Source organism: Dipodomys merriami, unplaced genomic scaffold (genome assembly GCF_024711535.1).
Source record: "Dipodomys merriami isolate MVZ:Mamm:240054 unplaced genomic scaffold, mDipMer1.0.p SCAF_7, whole genome shotgun sequence".
Classification (NCBI taxonomy): Eukaryota; Metazoa; Chordata; class Mammalia; order Rodentia; family Heteromyidae; genus Dipodomys; species Dipodomys merriami.
Genome location: NW_027206290.1, coordinates 39,945,858 through 39,968,980, shown reverse-complemented (window position 1 = coordinate 39,968,980; position 23,123 = coordinate 39,945,858).

Here is a 23,123-nt window from a genome sequence, read left to right as displayed (position 1 = left end):
GAGGCTGGACTGCCCCTGGGCTCGCTCCGGGCCCCAGCGCCTCCCCGGCGCGCGCCGGCGTGTCGTCCGAGGCCGGCCGCGTGCCGGGCTGCCGTGGGTCAGTGAGTTCCTCTCCCAGTTTGCGCCGGGAGACCCGAGGCTCCCCAGCGCAGTTTCTGGAACGCACCCTCTTGTCATCCACTCTCCCTCTCCCCCAGGGAGGGGTTACAGCGGCCACCGAGGAGGTACGCGCCGGCCATCACCGGTCACCTGCCGCTTGCGCTCGGTCCTAACGGGATCTGAGCAAATCCTGCTTGGGTTTTGGTTTTGTGCCGACCCCGGGGCTCGAACTCAGGGCCTGGGCGCCCTCCCCCCACAGCTGTTTTGCCCAAGGCCAGCCGCTCTGTCCACAGCGCCACTTCCGGCCCCAGCTGGCTTCGAACCGCGCTCCCCAGAGCCCAGCCTCCAGAGCAGCTGCGACTTGAGGCCCGAGCCCCCGCCCTGCCGGTCTCCGCCTTCTGCGGGGGATGGGGTTGTCCCCCCCGGGAGGCCTCCACCCACCCCCCCAGCCACTCGGCCACACCTGCCTTTGGATGGCCAGATGGAGAAGAGTGCCCGGATGCTGCTGCCCGGGCTGGCTTCTGTCAGGATCTCAGCCTCCCGAGGAGCTGGCATCGCAGGCGTGAGCCCCGGCCATGGGCCATGGACTCCTAACAACACTCCTCAGCCCTATCCCGTTGTCTCTCATTAGCTTAATTCTCCCTTTCAGTTTGTCTGATCGCGGATGGCAGAGGAGGCCCTGAGATGACAGAGTAGGAACCGGGCTTTAGATTGTAAATCAAGCAAAAACTTTTCTGTCCCGCGGCCCAGGTCAGTGGGCAGGATTTTTAGGAGCACTGCCTACCCAGCTTCCTCCTCCCACACGATGGAAGAAGACTTTGTCCTTTCCAGAAGAAAACGTCGCCAAGGCCACGTCGCCAGTTCACCGTCCAAAGTGAGGTTTGTGTGGGACACTAGAGGAGAGTAGATCTGAGGAACTCCTGCCTTCCCATTACATGTGCCAGTTTTATGACTAAGGCTTCAGGACTGAGGCCCAGTGAAAAAAGAAAAGACGTATTTTGACTTCCTACTGTTGAAGTCATTATTTTCCATGAGCATTTCAGGAGAAAAAAAAAGTATTGACTTCCAAATTAAATAGCAAGTTACATAAATCTCGAAAAGTAAATATTATCCAGGTTGACATCAAGTTATAAACCACAAGAAATAGCAGTCAGATGAAACTAGCTATGACCTTGGTGATAAATAGGTCTCCCCCAGCAAGCTCAGTCAGAGCTAGTCTCTTTTTGGGATGGAGTTACTGAGGCCTGATCTCAGGAGTTTCCCATTGATGCTTTACCACTTGAGCCACAGCTTTGCTCCAACCCCTTGCTGATTCATTGGAAATAGAGTTGCACAGACTTTTCTGCCTGCGCTGGCTGCAAACCCTGATCCTCAGACCTCAGCCTCTCCAATAGCTAGGATTACAAGTGAGAGTCAGCAGCACCCAACTGACCTGGGCCTTTTTCTCTTTCTTGCCCTTGCCCGATTGCTAAATTGACTTTTTCCTTCATGATAGTAAAAGCATCATTACTTAAATTAGGGGTTGTTGCAGTTATATAAATGTAGTCTGTGATGAAGGTCATTGATTTTCTTGCTTCACCCAGCAGTATTGGAACAATTTTACCCACACAAACTTCTAGAAACATGGCAGAATTAAACAGTATTTTTTTCAGTAGATCAAATTGCAAATTTATTCCTTAATTATGATCACAAGTATATAAAAACAAACATTTGAGAAAGTAAGAACAAATATATGAAGAAGTCAAAAAAGACATGTAATCCGCCAGTTCCCGCCCAGTATACCAAATATGTTACCAGAGAGATTAGAGCAACAAACAACCTCCTATCAAGTTCTTATGTCTGGCAAGAGAAGAATTCAGACAAGACACAGACGCAAGTAAAAGTGATACAAAATCTCCTGGCAGAGAGCCATGGCAGAGGAAGTGCACGTGGCATCGACATGGTAGAGAGCTTGGCCATGGGTTAAACAGAGCTGGATGGCCTCTGGCTGGTGGTTCTTTCTGTTTCCTGTAGGGGTGTGATGCCCAACATTTATTTACCATCCATCCCTCATTTCCTTATTCTTCTGTCCTTACTTCATCATTCTTCTGCAGCCTCCTGGCCCCTTGTTGTTAGGTTTTCGTTGACATGACAGCTTGCATTGTGCAGACTATATAGGCCTCTATCCTCTACCTGGCTGCTTTCCTACCAACTTAGAGCATCCGGATGCGGATACGCTATATGATTTCCCCCTTTGTGTTCTGTTTGCATCACATTTATAGTTAAATCAATTAAAAACATATAAACTGGTACTTAAGAAAGTTCCGATCAGATTTCAGCTGGTGAGTTCAGTCATAGGAAGGTGGATACACAATCTGTCCGCCTGAGGGCTGCCAGCAGAAAGCAGAGTGCACAGGGGTGGGGGTGGGGGCACATGTGACAGAAATTTCAGCCTGGAGAGTCTCAAGAGAATAGTTAATTTTCAACGTGTGGCAAGGCTTTGATCAGAGGTGTAGACAAGATTCCAAAGCGGCAGATAAAGTGATTTGACATATCCATATCCACTAATTGGGCAGTTGGAATTGTTCAATTATTAAAACAAAATGGACTCCTACAGATTGTGGGTTTATAAGATCCTGACATCCACTTGCAGTGTAACTGTTAAATTTTGTTTGTTTAATTCTATGTTGACTTTCCCATTATCAGAACAGTTTAAACACCTGTTATACATACACAATCATAATTATCTAACCCTGTTTTAAATGATACAGGTTATTAAAAAATGATATATGTACATACATAAACAAAAATTTCATTCATTTATAGTTTCAACAAGTTCTCACAACATTCAAGGGAAATGTTAGAGGAAAATTGCCAGAAAGGACCACTGAACACAAACAACCACGCTCTGATCCTGCCCCTTCTACTGTTCCTTTCCTCTATGAAACAATTTTCCCAAAGCTCGAGAAAAATTTGAAGTTCAAAGCTATGAAGTTCTTAAGTTAGCACCCCAAGTCTGCAAACAAAAGAAAAGAAAAAAGTCTGGGCTGCTTCTGAACTCAAGTACCTCCATTTTATTTGCTTATAAAAGATCCTCTTTTGCTGGGAACTGGTGGCTGATGCCTGTAATCCTAGCTACTCAAGGAGGCTGAGATCTGAGGATGGTGGTTCAAAGCCAGCCTGAGCAGGAAAGTCTATGAAACTCTTATCTCTAATAAACACCTCAGAAAAAGAAGTGGTGCTGTGATTCAAGAGGTAGAGTGCTAACCTTGAGCAACAAAAGCTCAGGGACAGTGTCCAGGCCCTGGCTTCAAACCGCAGGACTGGGCACATTTTTTTTTAAAGATGGGTGTTTTAAGTGAGTGCTCTAGGAAGGTAATAGAGATAGCAGCAAAAGAAGCGAGAACCTTCGCACTCTGAACTTGGAGTGTTGAACAGCAGCCTGATTTGTTAAGAGGGTAAGATGGGAGGGTAAGATGGCACCGTGGAGGAGCACTGGCGGGGGGGGGGGGGGGGGGGGGGGGAAGGGCTGTGTTAGCGGGAGCACTGGGCTCCAGAGTAAAGGGGTAGGCATCTCCACCACGCCTCAGTTGGCAGGGAAGGTTCTTGGATCAAGTGTTCCCCAAGCTGGGCCTTGAACAAACCAGAAGAGGAAGGTTGGGAGCAGAACCTACACAAGCCCATAGCTGGTTTCTCCGGCCACTTAAATAGAACCTTCCCAGCTTCCCTCTTCCAATAAACAGATGGCCTCGCCCTATTCCCCCCACACCCATACCCACACCCACACTGGAGCTGGGAAAGCAAACCTGGAGCAGCAGTGCCACCCCCTACATCACAAGGAAAAGAAGTTTGCCATGACCCAGGGGGGTCATAAACACGGGGATATCATCAGACGACTTAGAAGGCACCCTTGCTTTTCAAAGCCTGGGTTCATTTCGGGCAAATGAATCCATTAATAAAATTGAGCTATTCACACATTCTTGAGAGAGAGCATGAATAAAGGGCAGAGTGCTGTCCTTTGTCAGCGCAGAGTACTGTACTTTGATTTCAAACCTATTTCCATTCCTGACATTTGTTTATAAGACATATCATCTCTGCCTATTTTGTAGGACTGTTTAGGGATCAAATGACTTGTTTCTAAAATGTTCCACAAAGCTTGTTAGCTCACTAAAAATCCCAGGCTGCATGGCGGCTCTGGTGTTTGAGAGGTGGAGCCCCGCACACGCCTGGCTTGTGTCCCTTCTCCAGTCTTGGTCCATGGCTCTGGATTGTGCCAAAAACATGAAGCAGAGAAGAGGGGAGGCGGTGTAAGCAGAAGTGTGTGCATGCACTTGAGTCTTGGGCTGAGGGTACATCAGGATCAAGGGACTGGAATGCCTGCTGTGCCCAAGTGCCTGCAGATTCCTCTGCTCATGTCCACCCAGCAAAATACTCAGAGGCCACAGCAGCCAGAACTCAAGTGGACTCAGGATGTTTTCAATGCAGTGCTGGTTTTACAAACACACAGCATGCAAAATGTACAGTCCTGGCATCCGAAAGGCACTGAAAGCAAGCCCCGAAAGCCAGGGAGTGTGTGGCGGAGCCATCATCTCTAGTCATGGCAGGATGATGTGGGGAGCTGTGAGGGTCAAGTCGAAGCTCTCTGAAGGCCACAGAAGTCAGAGGGGCAAGCAGGGCAACATGTCTGCTGAGGAGAGCTGCAGGCTCAGAGAGAGCAGGCTGGGAGGGCAGCTATGTGGGCAGAAGCTAGCAAAGCCACAGCTGGGGTGGGAGGTGTTTGCCCCCAGCCCTGGGGAGTCACAGTTCACCCCAGGGTGCCCTAGAATCTGGACATGGAGCTGTGGGAATCAATGCTTGCTGTTGGGTTTTTAGTCTTTTGTTCTGGTCCCCCTGGCTGTTTTCCTGCTACTGGACTGTCTTTAAGAATGGTAAACTTACCCTGTGCCATTGTATCCTCGAATTACATATAGCTGGCTTTGATAAGGGCGCCTGACTGGGGAGGTAGGCCTTAGATTGTTGAGCCAAGCCAGACCAGCGCTGGCTTGGGGGACCCTGGGGACTGAATGCATCCTGCGTTGTGTGGTGGCATGAGCTTCGAGGGCCAGGAACACACCCGGAGTCTAGATCTGAAAGGTCCACCAAAGGCAAAAGCGTGAGCCCCTGTGGGGAGGTAACGGAACCCAAGGCACTGGCCTACTGAGAAGACTCAGGTCATTCGGGTGTGCCCTGAACGGGAGCGCGGGGGCCCCAGACTCCCCCACATTTTCTCTGCGGTTCTATGACCATGAAGTTTTGCCCAACTGTCTGTTTCCACACATTGCCTCTTAGTCATAAGCCAAAATAAACCTTTTCTCTTCATAACTTGATCACCTTAGGTAGGTTATGGTGACAGAAAGCTGACTAACAGCTACATAAGCCTGTAATTTTAGTTATTATTCATGCATGCAGCTTGCAACCAAGTCTTGAATAATACCCAGCATGCCTTCGCAAGGTCGGAGGTCAGTATCATGTGAAGCATCAGTACAAATAAGCCACGTCCCCAGGTGACTAACAGGCCTACACGGGGGACAAAGCAAAGGGACCCTGAGAATAACCATCTCCTTCTGCAGCCAGAGGGAGAAAGCCCATGGAAAGACCTGGATGGAAGGGGCAGCAGAGTTCCCTGAAACTCCCAGTGCTTGACGGGGAGCTTGCATGACCGGATGCATTGCATCCACCGTTACGAAAAGGGAATCTGATGCCAAAGACGGTGAAGCATTCTTCATAAATCTTCATAACAGAGTTGTTTTAAGCTTCCTCTTGGCCACTAGTTTGAGGATGTGTTTCATTGACTTATATACTCCTTAGTTAAATATAATTGACACTCACTGTGCCAGGTGTTATGCAGTGTGCTAGGCATATAAGATGAACTACCAATGGGGTGCAGCTGCATAGGATGGAGAGAACGTGACCTCCAGAGGTCAAGAGACTTGGGTCTAATCTTGTCTCCAAGATAAGATCTTCAAAATATTGGAAATGTTCCCTGTCCTCAGTTTCTTTATTCGTGATATGAAAATAAAAATGCATATTTCACTAGGGGTGTTATAGAGATTAAACTGGGTAATGTTCCCCCTTACTTGGAATTCAGTAACTTCACTACTGTTTTATCATAGCCATGAGGACAAGTCGGAACTGGCAGGAGAAATGGTGGGGAAAGCCTTAGACAACACTTGTATCAAGGAAAATGTAGCCAGGAGCTGGTGGCTCATACCCGTCATCCTAGCTACTCAGGAGGCTGAGATCTGAGGATCATGGTTCAAAGCCAGCCTGAGTAGGAAAGTCCTTGAGACTCTTATCTCCAATGAACCACCTAAAAACTGGAAGTGGAGCTGTGGCTCAAAGTGGTAGAGGGCTAGCCTTGAGCACAAAAGCTCAGAGACAGCGCCCTCAGGCCCTGAGTTCAAGTCCACAACAGATTTTAAAAAGGGACAGAGTGCATGGCAAGTATGGGGAGAAGCTCCTTTCCCCAACCCCAGAAGAACGGGATGACCACAGAGCACTGGAGCTTCAGGCTCCAGACTCTATTCATTATTCTCTGTGCTCGGGAGTTTACTGGATGCCATGGTACAAGGTGGAATTTGCTCCCCAGGCTTGTGAGTCAAAATTGGGTCTCCAGCTGGCTGCACTGTTCTGGGAAGTGGTAGAAACATTAGCAGGTGGGCCTGGACCTCCTACTGGAATTCCTTTCTCTGCTTCCATGACATGAAGAGCTTCCTGGGCATGCCCTGGCCACCATGATGTTCTACCTCACCACAGACCCTTCAGTACCAGAGCCAAAGGCCAGGGACTGACTCCCCAAAAGCCATGATCCAAAAGTGGTTCTCCTCCCTTAAGTGGTTCTCTTAAGTACTTTGATCACAGCTACACCAAAGTAACTAACACTGGACTTGGGAGTAGTGTCAATGTTCATTGATTCATAGTTCTTGGCTGGGTGGAACTCATTCAGAAACAGGCCCTAATGACCGAGGACTCAATCTCTTTTCCCTTCCCATGCCAGCCTGGCACATTCATTCTGGATAAAATACACTTTTTCTACACACCCAACTTTGCCCTCTGGTGACTTTATTTTGAGGCTGGAATCCACCAGGTTTGAGAGTCACCAGATTGTAATGTCAACTCCTTTGGGATTTCAGATCAAGAGATGTTTTTATTAACTTATCTATAATTATGTTGAATTTTTTTTTAAATCTTTATTTCACTGTCTCCTTGGATTCCAGGTGCAGGAGACATGCAACTTATTGACCCTGAAGAAGCTAAAAGTAGTTCATTATGTCTAGAACATGCACTGCAGGGAAGGATTGTGAGAGAGAAGGATGGAGAGATACACACAGAAATGTTCTGCTCAAGAGGGCAGGGGTATGGCTCAAATGGTAGAACTCCTACCTAGCAAACATGAGGCCCTAAGTTCACACCACAGTACTGCCAAAGAATAAAAATAAAAACCCTAAAAGGATAGTAAAAGAAAGGAAGAAATACACAAATAATTCTGCTCCATTTGGTGCAGTAAGGTCATACTTGATCACTCCCTTTCTTCCATATAGAAACAGCACCAATGGCTAAAATGTAAAAAGAGAAAACCAAAAGGATATAACCGGGCGCAGAGCAAAATAAAACATTTTTCATGGGACTGAAATAGGAAATACCTCCACTGAAACGCTCATGGAGTCTCAGGTTCAAACGCCAAAAGTGTTGCCAGGCACCATTGGTTCACGCCTATCATCCTAGCTACTCAGGAGACTCAGATCGGAGGCTCACAGTTCAAAGGCAGCCCGTGTGGGGAAAGTCTGTGAGACTCTTATTGCCAATAAACCACTAGAAAAAAAAACTGGAAGTGGCTCAGTGGCTTAAGTGGTAGAGCACTCACTCACCTTGAGCTGAAGAACTGAGGGACAGCACCCAGGTCCCGAATTCAAGCCCCATGACTGACCAAAACCAAAGCCAAAAGTGTTGTCTTTTGCAGGGTGATCGGAGCAAAAGATAGTTCAGATAGTTCAAGATGGAGGACAGGAGAGCTGGTGAAGGAGACTCTGAAAACACTGCCCTACTACCTGGAGAGGCAGGGACAGCTCCTCCTGGAACTAGGAGCCTGGACAGGCAGCTGGCCATGGGACAGGCGATGCTATGTCCCCAAATTACTTCCAAGGGATAGGCACCTCCAAATGCCAACAGGACACTAGAAAGCTAGGAGGCCAGTAAAGGAAAAACTAAACAGGGAGAGGAGACCACAGAGGGAATGAGATTTTAAAATAATAATAATAATAATAATAATAATAATAATATAATCTAAAACAAAATAGAAAAAAAGCAACTAGAAACGCCTCCCCAGCAATGAGCCCAACCACCATGTTCCAAACATATAGAAATATTTGGCACGAAGAAAGTCATTCAATAAATGAATACTCAGAAAGTGAAGTGAATTTACTCCTGATAAACATAACTTTATGAAACTGGCAAAGATTATTGACCTATGTATTTTTGTCTTCTCAGATCAATAATGTCATATTTACCAGTTCTTCACTCAGACTTCATGTGTAACTGGTAAATATGAAAAGAGACTAATAGAAACCTTGAAAAATAAAATCATGTTCATTGACATGAAAAAGTCACTGGAGTTAGCCAAAGTTGAAGAGAAAGAGCAGTGAATAAAAGGGATATAAATAGAAAATGTGAGGGGGTGGGGATCAGATTCATGGTGTTATGTTGACTGGCTTTAACTTATATCTTAAAGGAATCCCAAAAAGAAAAATAATAGGCTTTTTAAATTTTTTTATTATTTTTTTGGGGGGGTTCGGTCATGGGGCCTGAACTCTGGGCCTGGGCGCTGTCCCTCAGCTCTTTCAGCTCAAGGCTAGCACTCCACCACATAAGCAGGAAAAAAAAAAGTCAGAAGTGGCGCTGTGGCTCAAGTGGTAGAGCGCTAGCCTTGAGCTGAAGAGATGAGGGACAGCACCCAGGCCCAGAGTTCAGGCCCCACGACTGGACCCCCCTAGAAAAGAAAAAAAAAAAGCCAGTGGAGATGCTGAAAGTGTTGTAATAAAAAAATATCAGAACATAGTGTGTAGTTAGCGTGCAGATATGAGCACACTAAACCCTTTGTCATATAGGGAAATTACAGAACTAAAGATAAAATCAAGTTATCAAAGGGAAAACATTAATTATATACAAAAGGACTATAAATTCATCACAACTGACCATAGAAATAAGAAGACAACCAAGGAGGACATTTTTAAATCCCTGCCATGAAATGAAAGAAAACATAACTTCAGAGAACCTTTGGGATATTTAATACTGCAACAAACAGTCCTAAGAGGGAAATTCAGAGCTACAAGAGCCTACATTAAGTGGTCACATCTTAAATAAATAAGCAAATGATGCTCTTCCAGACCTTAGAGCAATAATCATAAGCCACACTCAAAATTAGTAGATGTAGAGAAACAGTTAACGATCAGATTAAAAATTAATGAAATGAAGACTAATAGCACAATAGAAAGATCAATGAAACAGAATTGGTGGAGTGGGAAATGTCTGGCCTGAGGGCCCAAGAAATCTCTTGGTACATGCTGGGACAGACACATATTCTGGACAGCTTACTGAGGCCTGTCAGCCTGAACTAAGAATATCATATAGCCTGCAAATAATGTTGTAAATATCCAAGCAGTCCTTAGCAGAAAAAAGGTTCACCACTGCTGTATTAAAAGATAAACAAATGCCAGGCGCCAGTGGCTCTCCCCTGTAATCCTAGCTACAAAGGAGGCTGAGATCTGAGGATCACGGTTCAAAGCCAGCCTGAGCAGGAAAATCCGTGAAACTCTTATCTCCAATTAACCACCAGAAAACCAGAAGTGGCACAGTGGCTCAAGTGGTAAAGTGCTAGCCTTGAGCTAAAGAGCTGAGGGACAGCGCCCAGGCCCAGAGTTCAAGCCCCAAGACTGACGAACCAAAAAAACCGATAAGACAAAGGGATTTCTCTACCCCTGGTCTTGTATATATGTTTATCTGATTTGCAGAAGTAAAGGGGAATCACAGAAATGGCGGAACAGAGGATAAACCAATGCAACAGTGATACTCACTAGACACTATGTTGAATGAGCTTTACAACTTGCAGGGAGGGGTATGGGGGGGAAGCAGGAGAAAATGAGAGAGGGGGTAACACTCTTCAAAAATAAATGAACTCAGCCGGGCGCCAGTGGCTCACACCTGTAATCCTAGCTACTGAGGAGGCTGAGATCTGAGGATCACGGTTCAAAGCCCTGGCAGAAAAGTTCGTGAGACTCTTATCTCCAATAAACCACTAGAAAACCGGAAGTGGCGCTGTGGCTCAAGGGGTAGAGTGCTCGCCTTGAGCTGAAGAGAGCAGGGACAGCATCCAAGGCCAGAGTTCAAGCCCACGACCAACCAAAAAAATATATACATATATATATATATATATATATATATACTCATTACCTTATGTAGCTGTATTCCCTCCATATATCACCTTTACAACAACAAAAAAATTAAAAGATAAACAAGCCAGATACTATTGACTCAATACCTGTAATCCTAGCTACTCAGGATGCTGGGAGTCAGGGATGGCAGTTCAAGGCCAGCCCAGGCAGGAAAGTCTGAGGCTCTTTCTTACTAATTAATCAGCAAAAAGCCAGCAGTAGAGATATAGCTCAAGTGATAGACTACCAGCCTTGAGTGAAAAAACCAAGGGCAACACAATGCTCTGGCCCTGAGTTCAAGTCCTAGTTCTGGCACATGCACACACACACACACACACACACACACACACACACACACACGATTATATATACATATATATGATAAATATGTTTGTATATTTGTTTATATATCATTTATATATATAAGCAAGATTGACAAGCTAAAATCAAATTAACCAAAACAATGAGATAATAAAATTAGAGATAAAAACGAGAGAGTTCAATAAATATTTCTGAAATCCAAAGGATCATTAGGGAGTGTTTTGAAAACTTATGCTACAATAATTTGGAAAACCTGGTAGAAATGGGTAAATGTCTAGATCAGTGGGACCTACCTAAATTGAAACAGGAGGACATAAACAACCTAAGCAGTCCAATAAGAAGAAACAAGACTGAAGCGGTGATGAAGACCTTCAGGTTCAGACTTTAAGAACAAACTAACACCAACGGCCCTCAGCCTGTTCCACAAAATGGACGTGGAAGGGACACTTCCAAACTCACTCTGTGCAGCCAAAATTGCCCTGCAATGAAAACCAGGAAAAGATACACATTCGAGAGAAAAGTACAGACCAATTTCCCTGATGAACATAGATGCAAGTCCTCAACAAAATACTTGCAAACAAAATTCAGCAGCACATTATAAAGACCATTTGCTGTGATAAACTTGGTTTCAATCCAGGGATGCAAGGATGGTTCGTTATATGCAAACCAATAAATAGAATAAATCACAGAAACAAAAGTCATATGAACATCTCCATGGGTACAGAGAAATCTTTTTGGCAAAAGTCAACATTTCCACATCACAAAAGCCCTAGAGAAGTTAGGAAAGGGCATCATACCTCATGACAAACACTGAAAGTATTTTTTTCAACACTGTGAACAATTTTTCCATAGCTGGGGTTGATGAGTTGGCCACATATTCGACAACTAAAATGCTAGAAATTAAAAAGCTGTTATTCTAAAGTCACTTTGCTTAATAGCTTCCAAGCATGAAAATGGCCTACAGGACTTGCAAATTTCGAATTATGAATTATAAGGTTTTATATTGACTGTACAGCAAAATGCAAATTAAATGTAGATTTCAGCCTTCCCAATTTGAGCCTGAAAAAAATCAAGTAAAGTTCAAGTCTAATCTAGAAGAGGACTGGTTGAACAGGCATAAGCCTATTGGAACCACTAAAAGGGAATCCGGAAATCTACAGACTAGAAGTTTCCAGTCATTAAAAAGGCAATAATGAGAGCTATGAGACTCATATTTCTTTTGTGTGTGTGCTGGCCTTTGGACTTGAACTCAGGACCTATTCACTATCCCTGATCCTTTGCATTAAAGGTAAGTTCTCTACTACTTTCAGCCACAGCTCCACTACTAGCTTTTTGGTGGTTAATTAGAGATAAGAATCTCATAGACTTTCTTGCCCTGACTGGCTTCCAACCTCAACCCTCAGATCAGGCTTGAGTAGACACCTTTGTTTATGGCTTCTCTGAAAGTTGAGAGCTTTATGCCATCTGGCTGGCCCACAAAGGTATAGAGGTACTGGACAAAAGCTCTGGGGTGGGCATGAGTGGGAGCAAGTTTATTTGGGAGACTGCCCAAAGAACATAACAGTGATTTAGTTAGGTGTCTTAATCTACATAAATGATTTCAAACAGCAGCAGTCCAAGAGGAGCGGGTGGGGGGGAGGAGGGAGAGGGTGGTGAATGCCAGCGCTCACACCTGTAATCCTGGCTGCTCAGGAGGCTGAGATCTGAGGATCATGGTTCAAAGCCAGTCTGGGCAGAAAAAAAACATGTGAGACTCTTTATCTCCAATTAACCAGCAAGAAGCCAGATGTGGAGGTATGGCTCAAGTGATAGAGTGCCAGCTTGGAGCAGAAAACACCGAAGAACAAGCACCCAGACTCTTTAAGTTCGAGCCCCTGGACCAGGACAAAAAATGACATATATATGAGGAGCAGAGAGACAGCTGTAGCTTGGATGGCTTAGGGCTTGGCCACTTTCGGCTGGATGACTTGGAGCCGGCCACACACCCTCTCAGATCCTCGGTGATGTCAAGCTAAAGTAACTTCTGTGTAGGTTCTTGCAGTGATGAGTGGACAGGGCAATGAGGAAAGCACTGGAAAGTGCCAGAATGAAGTGAACGTTAACAGTTAAAACAGGTTTAAAACCCAGCACAAACCACGTGCACCCTAATTGTCCTAATTCCTCTAATTCGGTTCCTTTCCTTATTTAATAAAAATAGACGTTACCACCACAACTGTCATATCAACCTACCTCCGCAAGAAAACAGGGCGGACAGAGTGAAAGGTCCGAGGTCACTGCTGGCAGGTCTTGTAGGCAGACTTGTACCAGTGTTCATTAGACAGCTCGTGGAGAGGCGGAGCACGGAGCAGAAACACCGGCTTGGCTGGGAACTCGGCTTCCTTCCTTTCTGCGGCTCCACGCAGAAACCAGAAAGGAGCCCCACACTGCACACAGGAATAAGAGCCATCATTTACAACCAGGCAGAAAGTAGCCCTCGCTGTCCACTCACTACCCAGGTCCAGAGATGCCAGAGCCGTCAGCCACCCACCACAGGCCCTCTGAAAGCCTCACCTCTGCGCCACTCTCAAAGGATAACACCTCACCTTTGCAGAGGGGCTCACCTATGCCAGGAAGTTCACGTACACTCGCTCTTAGAATGTCTAGAACCTAGTGATTTCCATTTTAGAGATAATAGAACTCAGGGCTGCTATCAAAACTAGAGAGGTTGAAAAATAGCCCCAACATGGGAAGGGGAACGGGGGAAAAAGGAAGACAGAGGGTAGATAGGAAGCCAGGGTAACTCTGTATAAGGAACCTCAATCTAAGTTGTTGATCAAGAGAGATTGGAGGAGAGGGGAAGAGAGGCTGATTCTGAGCAAAACACAGCCTATGCACATTGAAACCCTAGAAGTGACTTGGGGTAATTAACACACACTAAAAGAAAATGACAGGAAAGTAAAACAGGTGTGTGTGGGGGGGGGGTTCCAGTGAGAGGGGAATCTAATGAAAGGGTGAATGGAACTATAGGGACCTCATATATATGGGTGAATGAGGATGTATAGGATCTACATCATGTATTTGCATAAAACAAACAATGGAACCTGTTTAAATTGTTTTAAGAAGGGGAGTGGGATGGAAGAGAGAGAGATGGAGGGGGTGAGGGGTGTCCAGATACACTGTTTACATGTATGGAAACATCACAATGAAACCTCCCTCTCATCTTGTACCACAATATTGATAAGACAGACAGACAGACAGAAGAGATGGAGGAGAAGGGTAGGGAGAGAGGGAGGGAAGGAGAAGGGAAGGAAGGAAAGAAGGAAAGAAGGAAGAAAGGAAGGAAGGAAGGAAGGAAGGAAGGAAGGAAGGAAGGAAGGAAGGAAGGAAGGAAGGAATTAAAGTCCCCAATAGCTGGGTGCAGGTGGCACACTCCTGTAATCCTAGCTACTCAGGATGCTGAGCTCTGAGAATCACGGTTCAAAGCTAGCCCAGGCAGGAAAGTCCATGAGACTCTTATCTCCAATAAACCAGCAGAAATCCGGAAGTGGCTCTGTGGCTCAAGAGGTAGAGCGCTCGCCTTGAACTTAAGAGCTCAGGGACAGTGCCCAGGCCCAGAGTTCAAGCCCCACAACCAGCCAAAAATAAACAAACAAACCAACAAATAAATAAATAAAGTTCCCAATATCAGAGTTAATAGGAAGAAGCCAGAGATCTCAGCAGACAGCCTGGACCCCTAAGAACCCAGAGCCCCAGGCTGTGGCCCTGCCTTGCCTCCATTCCTCAGATCTCAGCCTCCTGAGTAGCTGAGTAGTAGCTCAGATTGCAGGCGTGAGTCACCAGCCCTGGCCTCTAATGTTGTATTTTTTAAAAGGAGGATGGCGGCTCCAGGTCTCTGTTGACAGAAGACAAGGAATGACCAGCTAAGGATTTTCTTTTTCAAAGTAGATTCTCTAAACTGTGTTTTATACTTAACAAATGTTTATTTGCTAAGAAAAACCACATCTCACTCCCATCGCACATTCACTAGAATGGGCAGAGGAAACGGAATAGAATATCACTGCATTTCCCATTTTCATTTTGCTGCATGAGGTTAGCAGGGAAGAGAAGCTGCTTTTCAAAGCAGCTGCGTCTGTGCTAAGTAGCGGGGGCCCTGAGACTGCGGGTCCCCAACTGGCCTCTGGGTAGGGACAGAGGCAGTGAGCTGTGGTCAAGGCCTTTTCCTGATTTAGCTCTTATTCCAAAGGAAAAATCCCACACAAGAAGAGATCACAGAAGAGGCGTTTAGGCACCAGATTTTATGCCGGGAGAGGAAAGCTGGTGTGGGGATGGGGATACAGAGACTGAGGATTTTAATCACAATTCTGGGGGAGAGGGCAGGTGGAGGATTTCACAGTAGTAAACAAGATAGGTTGATACTGCTGGATCTAAGAGGCAGGAGAAGAAAGACCCCCACGCTCCCACCACACACACAGGCCCACATATATATCTGCTATTTCTTGCTTCCTTTTCGAGGAATATTTTCACTTGGAGGAATATTTAATATTTGGAGGACAAATTTCTCCTGTCAGGTGAGTAAGCACAATTACAAAACGTTGCCTGTTTTTCAGGTCTCAGGAATAGAGCTGCTTTCATGCTAACAGAAGAAAACGTGGTCAAGGTTTTCCCTGTAGGTAGATTAAAATTAGTTGTTACATTGATTATTCTCCACATTGACTAATGGCAGTGTTTGTTGGTTTTTTTTTTTTTGAGTCTCCATAAAAAATACATCCTATTTGGTCCAAGATGTGGCCTTTAATGGAAGTAAGGCCTAACTTGTCTGAAGTGTTTAAAGAAATGAGCCCAGGTTTTCACCAACCTGATTGGAAATTCTCTGGCCACACAGTAGAGATAAATCTTTATGCAGTGACCTATTAACTGCCTGCTGTGGAAACCAAGCGTTGGGCTTTGTTTCAGTTATAAAATAAGGTCACCGTGATTTTGCTAGGGGAAAAAAAAAACTGATGTAGCTACTTTGATAATTAAAACCTACAGAGTCGTGAAGAGATGATATATTTAAACCTCTAAAATTTAACGTGCAAGCTATAAACTTGCAGAAGGAGAGAGGGATAAAGGTCCCCTATTACAGCGCATGAAATTAAATATTAGTAATAGGGTACTTATGTCACTCTTTAATAAAGAATCCCAAAAAGTTTTTTTTAGAAACTTTTAAATTGGAGTGGTGAGTCACCTCTTGTTTGCCTGCCGCTCAAACACTAGCCTCATTCCTACCTGAGAAGTTCTCTCTCTCTCTCTCTCTCTCTCTCTCTCTCTCTCTCTCTCTCTCTCTCTCTCTCTCTCCTTTCCCAAATGTACCTAGATACACAGCTCTGGGCTCTGGATGCAAACACCACCTCAAGAAGCCACGCATGCCTAAGTAACTTCCTGAACAGAACTCCAGTAGAGGGCTGGGAAGGTGGCTCAGTGGTAGAGTGCTCGCCTAACACGCATAAAGCCCTGGGTTGGATTCCTCAGCACCACATACACAGAAAAAGCTGGTAGTGGTGCTGTGGCTCAAGTGGTGGAGTGCTAGCCTTGAGCAAAAGAAGCTCAGGGACAGTGCCCAGGCCCAGAGTTCAAGCCCCAGGACTGGCAAGGATAGAAGAACTCCAGTAGTAGGAGCAAGGTCTGACACATGGGCTTGCCTCAAGTCTCAAAGCTTCTGTTCGGCAAAGGGAACAGTCACCCGGCTAAAAAGACAAACCTCTAGAAGAGGCGGAAAATCTGCCCTCTGTACATCTGATAAGAGCTTGATAAGTAGAGCACATGGGCAGCTTGGACGCCTGAACTCCCACAGAAACACACTGGGCAGAGGGGGCAGACACCCTTCTTGAAGGAGGAAGGACACATGGCCAACAAATATCTACAGACGTTCAGTGTTCTTGGCCATTAAAGAAATAAAATGGACATGGCATTGTGATTTTATCTCACTGGGGGCAGCATTGCCATCCTCAAGGCTGAGAGGGGTGAGAAGCAAAGCTAATGCAACCACTGTGGAAATCAATACGGAGGGTCCTTAAAAAACAAAACAAAACAAAAAAATGAAAATGAGAGCCAACCTAGGATTGAGGAAGACAGCTCTGGGGTGTAAGTCAGCATGGCACACGCAGCACACGGCAAGCTATTTACCAAAGCCCGCTGCCCTTCAACCGAGAGTGCATGAAATAACACGAAACAAGTATGGAGTATTCAGCCAAAAAGAGAACTAAAATGATGTTGTTTGCAGGGAAATGTATGCATCTGGAGACCATCACAGTAAGTGAAGTAAGACGGGTGTAGCATGGCAAAGATCACATGTTTTCTCGCATATGTAAATGCTAGACTTAAAAGATAAACATATGTGGCCAGGCACCTGTGGTTCATGCCTGTAATCCTAGCTGCTCAGAAGGCTAAAATCTGAGGATCTCAATTCAAAGCTAGCTCAGGCAAGAAAGTCCATGAGACTCTTCTATGACCACCAAAAAGCCAGAAGCGGAGCTGTGGCTCAAGTGGTAGAGCACCAGCCTTGAGTCAAAAAGCTATAGGACAATGCCCCAACCTGAGTTCAAGCCCTTGTATGGGAGCACACGCGCACACACACACAAGATAAACATGTAACTTCTGTTGTGATCTAAGCATAGGCTTTGCCTGGAGCTATATTAAGGTCCTAAGTATTTATTCTGCCTCAATCACGAAAAATGATTTTCTGAGCTGTAAATGGTACTACAGAATCCACAAGTGACCATCTCCCTTTGCTGTAAACTAGAATACATAGTAGAATAGCTAAAGGTCCTGAATACCAATGCTTTGCGTTTTGAATTTTTATCTCCCTGGCTACTGAACCCACCAGTTATAAATTACATTTTATTACCTTCTAGAAAAACAAATTAAGGGATGGGCAATTCAAATTCTCCATGCAAAACAGCTATCTGAGAAGTAAAATCAGCTGGACAATTTGCCATCTTTCTCTAGGGGAAAATTAAGAATGGGTTCGTTTTCAGAGCAGCTGGAATACCTGAAGTACCCGTTGGGCCTGCAGCTTCAGCCCTCTGGTGCTGTGGGAGGTACAACAGGTAGGCATCCGCCATCTTTCCCTTCCTCCTCCCCCGGAAGGGGAGGAGGGCTTCTTTGAATAATTCCCTGATTTTCTCTTGCGTCATCCTGACTAGACATGACATCACTGTGGACCTCTGTCTTTCATTAGTATCCTTTGTTCCTTTTTGAGCTGTCCTTGCTCAAGTTCAAGCACAAGTTCACCCTTTGTGATTTCCTTCCTGTTCTGCCTTACCTTGATGTGTCTTTTGCACCTGCTGTTACGTGGGGGGTGGGAGTTGGGAGTGAAGAGCTCATGTTCTTGGTGTCCCCAACAAATAATTGAACAAAGACACACAAAGCCAGGAGAGAGGGAGGGGAGGGGAGGGGAGGAGGTAGAATGGGAAGGGAGGGGAGGAGAGGAGAGGAGAGGAGAGGAGAGAAGAGAAGGGGAGGGGAGGAGACGGAAGGGGAGGCATTCATAACAGCAGTGAGCTGATCTTGAGGAAATGAGATGCAATGTATATTCATGAATCCTTAAGTGAAGTTTGTTGGGCTAAAGACACAGGCACACACATGTGCACACACATGCACACACACATACACACATGTGCACATGCTACCGCACAGGTGTCTCAGCTGGTCAGAACTGGCCTGTGCTTTTCTGCCCCTCTAGGGAGAAGTCCTGATGAGATCTGACTGTGGATTATTGTTCACTGTGTGCCAGGGAGGATTCCTGCTCACTCATCTGCCTGCTTTCTTGTTTCTGATTCTTTATTTGTCCAAACTATTTATTTTTGGCCTTTCACCCTCCCCCACCTTTAAAAAGAAACCTGCCTTCTTTCTCTGATTCCCGACGGGCAATAAGATGCATTTCTCCCCATTTGTTCTGGAGGTCAGGACCTGGGTTTCTCCAGCCCAGTGGCCTGAGAGCCGCTATCAGAGCCAGCCAGACGCTGCTGCTGAATGGCAGGGAGTCACCCACTGAAAAGCTTCTTCCCGCTCCCGTGCTTCCCTGTGCTCCCTCCCCCCCCCACCCCCATGCTCCCCGTGCTCCCCCGGGGCTGGCTGTTCCTTCAGGAAGAAAGTTCCCATTTGGTCCTTGAAAGTCCATCACCTGCTAATCTCCCTTTTGAAAAGAGAGAAAAGCCTCAGGCCAAGAGCTTTTGGCATGTGTAATGGAATCTTGCTAGAGCTGTGTAACCTTGTGTTGGTTTTTATTATGTAAGTTTCCCCTATTTATGGCAAGCGATATTAGTTTTCTTTTTATAGTCACTCAATATAAGGGTTCTTCTCAAAAAGGTTTTAAAATGCACCAATTTAAAACAAAACATTAAGAACAAGGACAGAACAAAAATCGTGAAGGTGTAGGGTGCTGGTGGCTCACACCTGTAATCCAAGCTACTCAGGAGGCTGAGATCTGAGGATTGTAGTTCAAAGCCAGCCTAGGCAGGAAACTTTGTGAGACTGTTATGGCCAAATAATCACCAAAACGCTGGAAATGGCTGGGCGTCAGCGCTAATGCCTGTAATCTTAGCTACTCAGGAGCCTGAGATCTGAGGATCAAGGTTCAAAGCCAGCCAGGGCAGGAAACTCCGTGAGAATCTTCTTTTTTTTGGGGGGGGGGTCCGGTTGTGGGGCCTGAACTCTGGGCTTGGGCGCTTTCCCTCAGCTCTTCAGCTCAAGGCTAGTGCTCTACCACTTGAGCCACAGCGCCACTTCCAGCTTTTTTTCTTTTTGCTTATGTGGCGCTGAGGAATCGAACCCAGGGCCTCATGCATGCAAGGCAAGCGCTCTACCACTGAGCCACCTTCCCAGCCCACTCCGTGAGAATCTTATCTTCAATAAACCACTCAGAAAACTGGAAGTGGCACTGTGGCTCAAGTGGTAGAGTGCTTGCCTTGAACTGAAGAGCTGAGGGATAGTACCCAGGCCCAGAGTTCAAGCCCTACAACCAACAAAAAAAAGCTAGAAGTGGAGCTGTGACTCAAGTGGTGGAGCACCATCCTTGAGTGATAAAGCTAAAGGACAGTGTCCAGGCTCTGAGTTCAAAGCCCAATACCAGTACATATGTGCACACACACAGACACACACACACACACACACACACACACACACTCTAACCATAAAGCAGAGCTTCATGTAATTAAGGAAAAGTTTGCAAGGATTGCATTGCTTGTGATTAATGGGTTCATCTTGAATGATTCCTAATTAATAAAAACCAAAATCTTGATGTGTCATGGCCTACATACTTCCTCATCATGACAGTAAGGAACTTTGTGGGAAGCTTAAAAAAATAGAAATAGAATTTAGCACTCTAGCTGGGTGCCAGTGGCTCAGGCCTGTGATCCCAGCTACTCAGGAGGCTGAGATCTGAGGATCACAGTTCAAAGCCAGCCCAGGCAGGAAATTGTGACTCTTATCTCCCAAAAAACCACTAGAAAACTGGAAGTGATGCTGTGGCTCAAGTGGTAGAGTGCTCTCCTTGAGATTGAAGAGTTGAGGGACAGCGTCCAGGCCCTGAGTTCAAGCCCCATGACCAACAAATTAATAATAATAATAATTTATATATGAATAGAATTTAGCACTCTGCATGGACAAATTAAGCCAGACTCCTGTAAGGTCCGCTCCTGGATGGCGAGCAGACTCCACCCTCCTCGCAACAAAGTCTCCACCCAGTACCTGCGTTACCTAGCAACTGGCACACCTGGAAGAGGTCATATCTGCATCCGCTGAGGTCACATCTGAATTTGATGTGGCCACACCTTTCTCTACCCATACCCCAGATAAGACCTAGCCCAGGCCCAGATGCTCTCTTTTCTAGCTCTTTTCTAACTCTTTTCTAGCTCTTTTCTCAGCTCTTTCCTTCTCTTCTCTTTCCCAGCTCTCTCTCTTTCCCAACTCTCCCAGCTCTTTCCCAGGGCTTTCCCCACTGCATGGAGGACCAAGATGGCCTGGTGCCAGCTGGAACGATGAATAAACCTACCCCTTACCTGAAAACCACATGTGTGGTGTGGTTCTTACTCGGCTACCTCTTTTTAAAAACCCCTAGACATAGTCAGTGTGGATACAGAATTTTCTGCCCTTGTTTTTGGTGGGCGAGTCCACCCAGCCCTTCTGGCCCTGTAGCCACAGAAACTACTTGGGCTGCTGCTCCCTCTTTTTATCCATCTGCCCTGTGTTCTTTCCCTCCATTGTCCATTCTTTCATCTTCTGCAGGTGGCTCTAAGGTTTTTATATTTTGTGCTATGCTGATTGGTTGACCCCATTATAATTAGGTTCCACTGTATTATGATTGGTTGATAATTACTAATTGGGTCACAGGAAGGTTTTTGAATGAGAAGGGGCCAGGGAGGACAGGGACAAGCCGTTTCAAAATAATGCCCCTTTTGCATCTGGCTTCCAGTCGCTAAGCCGAGGAGCTGCCCAGACATCCTGTCCTCAGTAATTTCCTTGTTCAGTATTTGCCTTGGATCGCCTGCTGGGAGAGCAGCGGTTGTCAGTGTCTATTTTGAGGTTATCAAAACTCTGTGACTGTAGGGAATAAAAAGAAACCATGAAATCATCTATGTATGACTTCAGAGAACTTGCGAGTGGTATGATTTCATCTCCAGGTCTAGATATTATTAACAAATGCACTTTACAGATGAAATCTAGTGCCATGAAAGAGGAAAATGGCAAATGCTGATGGGGCGATTCTACGTTGGGATTTCCCAACATTTGTACTCCTAATGGTAACACCTCTACCATTTTGTGTGTGTGTGTGTGTATGTGTGTGTGTGTGTGTGTGTGTGTGTGTGTGTGTGTGTGTGTGTGTGTGTGTGTGTGTGTGTGTGTGTGTGTGTGTGTGTATACGTGCCAGTCCTGGGGCTCAAACTCAACAAGGCCTGGGCATTGTCCCAGGCTTTTCTGCACAAGGCTTGTGCTCAACCACTTGAGCCACAGCTCTATTTCTGGCTTTTTTGGTAATTTATATGATAAGAATCTCAGGGAATTTCCTATCCCAGCTGGCTTTGAGCCTCGGTCCTCAGATCTCAGCCTCAGTAGCTAGGATTACAGGCATGAGCCACAGTGTCTGGCTAGTGCTACTTCCCCTGAATATGTTCCCATTCACAGGAAGGGAACATTGGGACACCCTCAAGAGCAATGGCTTTGGATCTTCTCCCTCTCTATCATCTATGCAGGGTTCCCTGACATCTCTGGGTAGCCGCCTGGCACACGGCCACTGCTGTCCACGTCCACCTCTTCCCTTCCTTCAGAAAATGCCAGTCCTGTACCCACAGTTTCCAACGTCACTGAATCCTTCCCCAGCAATTCTCGTGTAGGGACGCAGGTCACATGCAGGTTGTTGGCAAGATGGGCAGGTCATAATGGCCTGAGACCTGCTTTCTCCAACTGCTTACACATCAAATCCCTCCTTCCTGTTTTCAATTTAGTTCTGAGCCCTGGAGCTCCCCAGGGGCCTAGAGATTGCTGTCACAGGAGGCCCAACGGCTCCCCTGGGCCTCTAGTGCCTACTGGATCCTGGGCTGCTGCTGCTGCTGCGTGACCTTGGGGAAGACTCAAGACGGCTTTGCCACTTGGCACATCCCTATGGTGTCCACCAAGGAACAATTCTGTTCGGCCACGTTCCAGTTCTTCTCCATCCTTGCCCCCATTTGTTTCTTGGTTGCAGCCTCTCATAGCTCTCAACAGCTACCTATAGATTTTCAGAGGAGGTGAGGGCCGAGGTCAGGCCCTTGCCTTTTAGCAGTTTAGTAACTGTCCCAGTGGGTCCTGGCGGCTCCTCCTCTCCATGGGGATTTCCTCCTGAACGTCTGGGGTCTAAGCAGCAGGATGCAGTTGGAAGCCTATTCTTGGACTGGCAGCTGGAGATGTGATTGATGTGTTCTGTCTTAGTTACTGCTGCTTTGCAGCGAGCCGGGCCTGGGTTTTTTATCTCACCCGTCTCCCCTCCTAGGGTGTCTCCAGCTTTTTCTTCTCTCGGTTCTCGGAGAGCTTAGCAATTTTACCTGTGTAGTTACAATTGGTAACATTCCCGGAATAGTTGCTCCACAGTTCCCAGATGCTTAGCCACTCATATGGAAAAACATCTTGGGTCTGAGGATAGACCTCAAGCGCGAGGCCCCTGACATCCTCCAGAAACCTGCTTCCATTTCCTGTACCAGATAAAGCTTGCAGGAAGTGCTCAGACCCCATGTCCCACCCCTAGTGATCAATCAGGAAATCTGA